This window comes from Apodemus sylvaticus, chromosome 6, assembly GCF_947179515.1.
Source record: "Apodemus sylvaticus chromosome 6, mApoSyl1.1, whole genome shotgun sequence".
Taxonomy (NCBI): Eukaryota; Metazoa; Chordata; class Mammalia; order Rodentia; family Muridae; genus Apodemus; species Apodemus sylvaticus.
This window is the reverse complement of record NC_067477.1, coordinates 12,916,449-12,924,628: the sequence shown is the minus strand read 5'-3', so window position 1 is coordinate 12,924,628 and position 8,180 is coordinate 12,916,449. Positions and strand designations below refer to the sequence as shown.

Genomic DNA, 8,180 nt, shown 5'->3' with positions numbered 1-8,180 from the left:
GATAGAATTCTGCACTGAAACCATCTGGTCCTGTGCTTTTTTTGGTTGGAAGACTTTCTATGGCTCCTTCTATTTCTTTGGGCATTATGGGACTGTTTAGATGATCTATTTGGTCCTGATTTAATTTTGGTATTTGGTATCTGTCAAGGAAATTGTCCATTTCCTCCAGATTCTCCAGTTGTGTTGAGTACAGGCTCTTGTAGTAGGATCTGATGATTTTTTGGATTTCCTCAGTTTCCGTTGTTATATCAAAAATATGGAACGCTTCACGAATTTGCATGCCATCCTTGCGCAGGGGCCATGCTAATCTTCTCTGTATCGTTCCAATTTTAGTATATGTGCTGCTGAAGCAAGCACATTGCCCATCTTTCTAATCTGAGGTTTCTTTGTTGATTTTGATTTTGAATAACCTCTCTGGAAAAGAGAGGGAGGTATTGAAATCACTCACTAATGTTGTATCTGAACATACCTGATCTTTTATTGTTAGTTAAAAAAAAATAGCACTTGATTTTATGACAGTGGGGATCCCCCCCACCCCATGTTTGGTACACAGCAGGGCCATTGCACATATTAGCTGCACAGTGTTTGTGGCATGCTCAAGACCTGCATGTGTGTTTACAATAGGTATTTCTTCTTTGAGTTGTTTTCCTTATTAATATGTAGTAGGCCTTCTTTATCTCTTCTAATTTCTGGTTCAGGTCTACCTTACTGGATATCAGAATAGCTATGCCTGCTCGTTTTCAGTTTCTGTTTGCTTGGTATACTGTTTTCTATTCTTTGACTCTTAGTCTGTGGATGTCTTTCTCAGTAAGATATATTTCTTAGAAACAACAGATACTTGGATCTAGTCTTTTAATTTGCCTTTTTCCCCTTTTTATTTTTCGAGGATTTCATACATGCATACTATGGTGGTTTGAAAAGAATGGCCCCCATAGGCTCATATATTTGAATGCTTAGTCACTAGGGAGTGTGCTGTTTGACAAGGTTTAGGAGGTGTGGCCTTATTAGAGGAAATGGGCCACTGGGGGTGGGTGGGCTTTGGGGTTTCTAAAGCTCAAGGTCCAGTGTCTTTCTCTTCCTCCTGCCTGCAGATGTGGATGAAGAACTCTCGGCTCTTCCAGCATCATGTCTGCCTGTCTGCTGCCATGTTCCTTGACATGATGATAATGCACAAACACCTCTGAAATGTAAGCAAACAACAATTAAATGCTTTCTCTTATAAGTCTGTCATGGTCATGGTGTCTCTTCACAGCAATTCAGCACTAAGAATGGAGTTTGTTGCAGGAGTGGGGTGTTGTAATGACAGGCATGACCATGGCTCTTCTTGTTGGCAGAATATGGACTTTGGAACTTTGGATTAGGAAAACAGTTAAAAGACTTAAGTGAGGATTATTGGGCATACTAGTTGGATCAGGAAAGACAGTGGTGCCGAAAACAATGTAGATTATGACAGCCCAGCTCAAGAGGTTTCATAGGAGAGTATTAGTAAGTGGCCTAGAGATCATTCTTGGGATATTTTGGCACTAAATGTGGCTGCTTTTTGTCCTTGTCCCAAAAATTATATACATATATATATAATTCATACACACACACATGAATTGTAACATTTGGGGACAAAAGTAGCACCAAGAAGTTTAATGACCCTAAACCCAGTGATTTCTGGGAGCATGGGACTGGGAGGTAGAACCAGTCCAAACTTTAACAGGTATGTGTCAGGGGTTCCCTGCATAGAGGCCCAGAGACGCCACTGCGTGAATCTGTGAAGGTAAAGGCTGGATTATTGCCTTGGAGACCTCAAGATACTGGAGATGCCAGAGCCATAAGCTGTCTGCTGAGGAAAGGTGCAGACTGGGTGTGGAACCAGCCCAAAGAAAGAAAAGGGTTGCAATCTACAAAGCTGAAAGTAGTTGGAGGTCTACGGAGCTCTTTGACATCAGACACGGTGATGCGGTTTTGCCCTGCTGGTTTTCAGTTTTGCTTTGGCCCAGCATTTCTTCATTGTGTTCCTGTTCCTCCATTTTGGAATGGCAATGTGTATCCTGTGCTGTTGTATGTTGGAAAAATGTGTCTGCCTTTGATTATTATTTTTACAGGGGATTACAGTTAAGAGATTTCTATGAGAAATGGAAATTGCTATCAGAAAAAGACTTTGGGCATTTTAATAGTATTGAAACTGTTAAAAACTATGAGGACTTTTGAAGTTGTACCGAATGCATTTCTGCATTGTGACGTGGCTACAAGCCTATGGGGGTGATGGAGTGGCACGTGTTGGTGTGGATAAGAATGGCCCCGCATAGGCTCTGGTATTCTTGGTCACCAGGGAGTAGTGACAGGAATTAGGAGGTGTGGACTTGTTAGAGTAAGTGTGACCTTGTTGGGGGATGTGTGTCCCTGAGGGTGAGCTTTAGGGTTTCCAAAGCTTAGGCCAGGTTCAGTCTCTCTTCCTCCTGCTTGCAGATCTGGAGGTAGAACTCTCAGTCCCTCCTCCTGCGCCATGTCTGCCTGTCTGCCACCATGCTTCCTGCCTGCCATGCTGATAATGGACTACACCTCAGAAACTTTAAGCAAGGCCCAGCTAAATGCTTTTCTTTATAAGAACCGCCATGGTTGTGGTGTCTCCTCACAGCAATAAAACACTTAGACACAATATGCTTTGATCAAATCCATGTCATTCCCTCACCACGTCCCCCCCCCCCATATCATGTGCTATTTTTAAAAAATATATATAGAATCCACTCAGCACTTTTTATAAATTCATGGGTTTAAGACCATGGACGTGAGTATGGGTAGCCTCTTATATATATCCCTGAAGAAAACTGACTCTTCCTCCCCAGAAGACACAAATTACCAACAGTACTCAGCTAGGAGTAAGTCTTCATGACTGCCTCCCACTGCACGCCGAGATTTTTTGATCACGTGTATGCTTTCACAAACACTGTGGGTTCATATGCACAACTCCCTGGCTGTGTCTAGTCTAGAAAATGTTGTTTCCTTTAGTCACTTTCCTATGTCCCTCTGGCCCTTGACAATCTTTCCACAACTGCTTCTGCAATGACCGTATTTATTTTCATGCCTTGAGAAGATCACATCATGCTTCTCTGGCTTTGAGGTTGCTGATGCAAGGTAAGATAATGTTATTCCAATGTTTCTGTCTTTATAATGGAATTGTATCTTCCCTTACACTTTTTTCCTTTTTTTTTTATTGGATATATTCTTTATTTACATTTCAAATGTTATCCCCTTTCCCAGTTTCCCCCACTCCTGGGGAGCCCCTATCCCATCCTCCTTCCCCCTACTTTTATGAGGGTGTTCCTCCACCCACCCCCTCCCACCTCCCTGTCCTCATTCCCCTATACTGGGGCATCTGTCGAGCCTTCATAGGACCAAGGACCTCTCCTCCCATTGATGCCTGACAAGGCCATCCTCTGCTACATATGCAGATGGAGCCATGTGTACCCCTTGGTTGATGGCTTAGTTCCTGGGAGCTCTGGGGGGTCTGGTTGGTTGATATTGTTGTTCTTCATATGGGGTTGCAAACCCCTTCAGCTCCTTTAGTCCTTTCTCTAACTCCTCCATTGGGAACCCCATGCTCAGTCTAATGGTTGACTGCTAGCATCTGCCTCTATATCCGTAAGGCTCTAGCAGGACCTCTCAGGAGACAGCCATATCAGGCTCCTTTCAGCATCCACGATTGTCCCTTAGACTTTTTAATATTCTCTTTGCTTTTTGTTTTTGATATCTTCACCATGATACATCCAGTAGAGATTCCTAACTGATCACCTTTATTTGGGATTCTACATGTCTATTTGGGTTAAATGCCCTTTTCTCTATATTCTGGAAAACTCCAAAACTCCGGCTACAATTGAATAGATCTCTATGGTTTCGTGTTTATTTAAGCTTTATTCTATCTCATAGATTCAGGCACTTTGTCTCTTGACCATATTATGGTCATTGTGACCATCCTTAATTTTCCTGTTAATATTTGAAGGAAGTATTTCAGTAACCTTGTTCATCTCTCTTTATACTCTTTCTTCTGCTCCATTGAGCGATTGGTGGCTCGCTTCACTATTTTTATTATTTGCGTCACTGAGTTTTTCATTTCCAGTCTATTTGATATTTTTTTCCAAAAATCTCAATTTCCTTGCTAACTTTTTCTTCCACTTTGATGATTTTATCATACATTTTGAGGATGTTTTTCTCTAAATACTGACTTTTCTCTCCAGACCCTGTATTGAATTCACTTGTCTATTTACCACCTTGCAGGTCATTAATCATTTTTGCCAGCAAACATTTGAAATAATCTGGTGTTTTATTTATCTTAGTATCCTTGAGTTCAGTAGTTGAGAAGGTACAGTCTCTGGAAGGAATCGTGTGGTCCTACTGCCTGCTTCTTTCATCCCAGTGTTGCAATCTTGTGTGTGTGTGTGTGTGTGTGTGTGTGTGTGTGTGTGTGTGTTTTATTGAACAGTCCACTCTTGAAAGCTTAATCCCCAGTACCACTCAAGACATACAAAGTCACCAAAGTCATTTAAAAATCAACTGCAACCCATTAGTATGCACAAATGACCATGGTTTTAGAAATGGAAAAACTTGTGGAACATCCTATGAACTTGTTCTGGTTAGTTTTTAACAGCTTGTCTCAAGATAGAGTCATCAGGAAGAGGAGACATCAGCTGAGAAATTACCTTCATCAGGTTGGCCCGTAAGTAAGGTAGGTTTGTGAGCAATTTTGTTTCATTTTTTTTCAAATTTATTTATTTATTTTACATCCAGATGGCAGTTTCCCTTGTCACCCCCCCTCCTCCACATCTACTCCTCCTCCCTTGCTCTTCAGAAGAGGGCAAGCCTCCCATGGATATCAACCAGCCTTGGCCTATCAATTTGCAGTGAAACTAGGAGCATCTTCTCCTATTGAAGCTAGATGAGGCAGCCCAATAGGGTGAAAAGGTACCCAAAACAGGTAAGGTAGTCAGAGACAGCCCCTGCTCTTAGAGGTCCCACAAGAAGACCAGGTTATAAAACTGTTGTTCATGTGCAGAGGGCCTAGGTCAGTCCCACGCATGTTCCCTGATTGGCAGTTCAGATTCCATGAGCCCCTGTGGGCCCAGGTTAGTTGATTCTGTAGGTCTTGTAGTGTCCTTGACCTCTGTGGCTCTTTAAATTCTTTCTCCCCATCTTCAGCTGGACACTCCAAGTTCCACTTAATGTTTGCCCGTGAGTCTCTGCATCTGTTTACATCAGTTACTGGTGGAAGCCTCTCTAATGACAGTTATGCTAGGCTCCTGTATGGAAGCATAGCAAAACATCATTAATAGTGTCAGGGGTGGGCTTCCTCTCATGGCATGGGTCTCAAGCTGGACCAGTTATTGGTTGGCCATTCCCACAATTTCTGCTCCATTTTTACCCCTGTATATTGTGTAGGCAGCAAAGTTTGTAGGTTGAAGGTTTTGTGACTGGGTTGGTGTTCCAATTCCTTCATTGGAAGTCTTGCTGGGTTACAGGAAATGGCTGGTTCAGGTTCAATAACCCTCATTGCTTGGAGTCTTGGCTAGGGTCACCATCATAGATTCCTGGGAGTTTTCATTGCCCTTAGTTTCTAGCTCATCTCAGAGATGACCACTTGTAAGTGTGTACATTCTGTGACAGTCGTTTTGGGTCTGCGTTACCTCACTCAGGGTGATATTAACTAGTTCCATTCATTTGCCTGCAAATGTCATAATGTCATTGTTTTTAAGAGCTGAGTAGTATTCCATGGGGTAGATTACTACATTGCCTTTATCCATTCTTCAGTTGAGGGACATCTAGGTCGTTTCCAGTTTCTGACTATTATGAATAAAGCTGCTATGAACACAGTTGAGCAAGTGTCTTTGTGGTATAATAGAACATTCTTTGGGTACATACCTAGGAGTGTTATGGCTGGGTCTTGAGGTAGGTTGATTCTCAACTTTCTAAGAAACTGCCATACTGATTTTCAAAGTAAATGTATAAGTTTGCATTCCCACCAAGGGATGACTGTTCCCTTGTTCCGCATCCTTGTCAGCATGAACTGTCATTTTGAGATTTTAACATAGCCATTCTGACAGATATAAAGTGGAATCTCAGTGTCTTTTTGATTTCCATTTCCCTGATGGCTAAGGATATTGGACATTTAAGTGCCTCTCAGCCATTAGAGTTTCCTGTGTTAAGAATTTTTCATTAGATCTGCACCTTGTTTTTTAATTGAATTATTTGGTTTGTTGATATCTAGTTTCTTGAATTCTTTATATATTTTGGCTATCAGTCTTCCATTGAATGTGATACTGGTGAAGAATTTTTTTCCCATTCTGTAGGATACCATTTTGTTCTTTTGATCCTGTCCTTTGCCCTACAGAAGCTTTTCAGTTCTATGAGGTACCATTTATTAATTGTTGATCTTAATGCCTGAGATACTGGTGTTCTATTCAAGATGTTTTTTTTTCCCTGTACCAATACATTCAAGACTATTCCAACTTTCTCTTCTATTAGGTTTACTGTATTCAATTTGATGTTCAGGTCTTTGGTCCACTTGGACTTGAGTTTTATGCTGGGTGATATGGATTTGCATTCATCTACAAGCAAACATCCAGTTAGGCCAACACCAATATTTTTTGAGATACTTTCATTTATTCATGGTTTTACCTTCTTTGTAAAAAAAATCAACTGTCCATAAGTGTATGATTTATTTCTGGTTCTCCAATTGGATTTGATTGATAAATTTGTTTATTTTTTGTCAATGCCATGCAGTTTTTATTAGTATTGCTCTGTAATACAGCTTAAAATCAAGGATAGCGAGAGCTCCAGAAGTTATTTTATTATAAAGGAGTGTTTTAGCTATCCTGATTTTTTTGTTTTTCTAAGTGAAGTTGAGTATTGTTCTTTCAAGGTCTATAAAAATTGTGTTGGAATTCTGATGGGAATTTCCTTGATCTGTAGATTGCTTTTGGTAATATGAGCATTTTCACTGTGTTAACTTTACTGATCCATGGTCATGGTGGATCTTTCTAATTTCTGATATCTTCCTCAATTTATTTCTTCAGCGACTTGAAGTTCTTGTCATATATAGGTCTTTTAATTGCTTGGTCAGAGTTACACTAAGTTTTTTTTTTTAAATATTATTTGTGGCTATTATGAAGGATGTTATTTCCACAATTTCTTTAAGGAGGGCTACCTAGAGTTTGTTTTTGGTTTTGTTTAGTTAATTTTGTATCCAGATACTTTGCTAAAAGTGTTTATCAGCTGTAGGAGTTCCCCGGTGGAATTTTTGAGGTCACTTATGTACACTATCATCTTATCTGCAAATAGTGATGCTTTAGCTTCTTCCTTTGCAATTTGTATCCCCTTGATATCCTTTAGCTGTCTTATTGATCCAGATAATCCTGCAAATACTATATTGAGTGGATATGGAGAAACTGGAGAGCTTTGTCTGTTCCCTGATTTTAGTGGAATTGCTTTAAGTTTATTTCTATTTAATTTGATCTTGGCTATTGGCTGACTGTATTATGTTTAGGTATAAACCTCATATCATCGATCTCTCCAAAACTTTTAGCATGAATGATGTTATATTGTGTCAAAGGCTTTTTCAGCATCTAATGAGATGATCATCTGATTGTTTTCTTTCAGTTTGTTTATATGGTGGAATACATTTATGGATTTTCATATATTGAACCATCCCTGCATCCCTTGGATGCAGCCTACTTAATTGTGGTGGATGATGTCTTTGACTTGTTCTTGGATTCATTTTGAAAATATTTTATTGAGTATTTTTGCATCAATGTTCATGAGGGAAATTAGTCTGAAATTTTCTTTCTTAGTTGAGTCTTTGTGTGGTTTAGGTATCAGGGTGACATGACCTTGTAAAATGAATTTGACAGTGTTCCTTCTTTTTATATTTTGTGGAATAATTTCAAGAGTATTGGTATTAGCTCTTATTTGAAATTCTGGTAGAATTCTGCACTAAAGTTATCCGCCCTGAGCTTTCTTTGGTTGGAAAATTTTAATGACTGTTTCTATTTCCTTAAGGATTATAGGTCTATTCTAATTGTTTATCTGATCTTGATTTAACTTTGGTAAATAGTATCTATGAAGAAAATCACCCATTTCATTTAGATTTTCCAAGTTTGTGAAGTACAGGCTTTTGAAGTAAGACCTGATGATTCTTTGGA

General features: G+C 39.7%; 1 non-coding gene across 1 annotated transcript; it reads right to left on the bottom strand.

Annotated features, from left to right (window-relative positions):
- Positions 1-250: 250 nt before the first annotated feature.
- On the bottom strand, positions 251-357 carry LOC127688287 (U6 spliceosomal RNA). Its single transcript, XR_007978671.1, has one exon. It is a non-coding gene; the product is annotated as a U6 spliceosomal RNA (small nuclear RNA).
- Between the last annotated feature and the right edge of the window lie 7,823 nt (positions 358-8,180).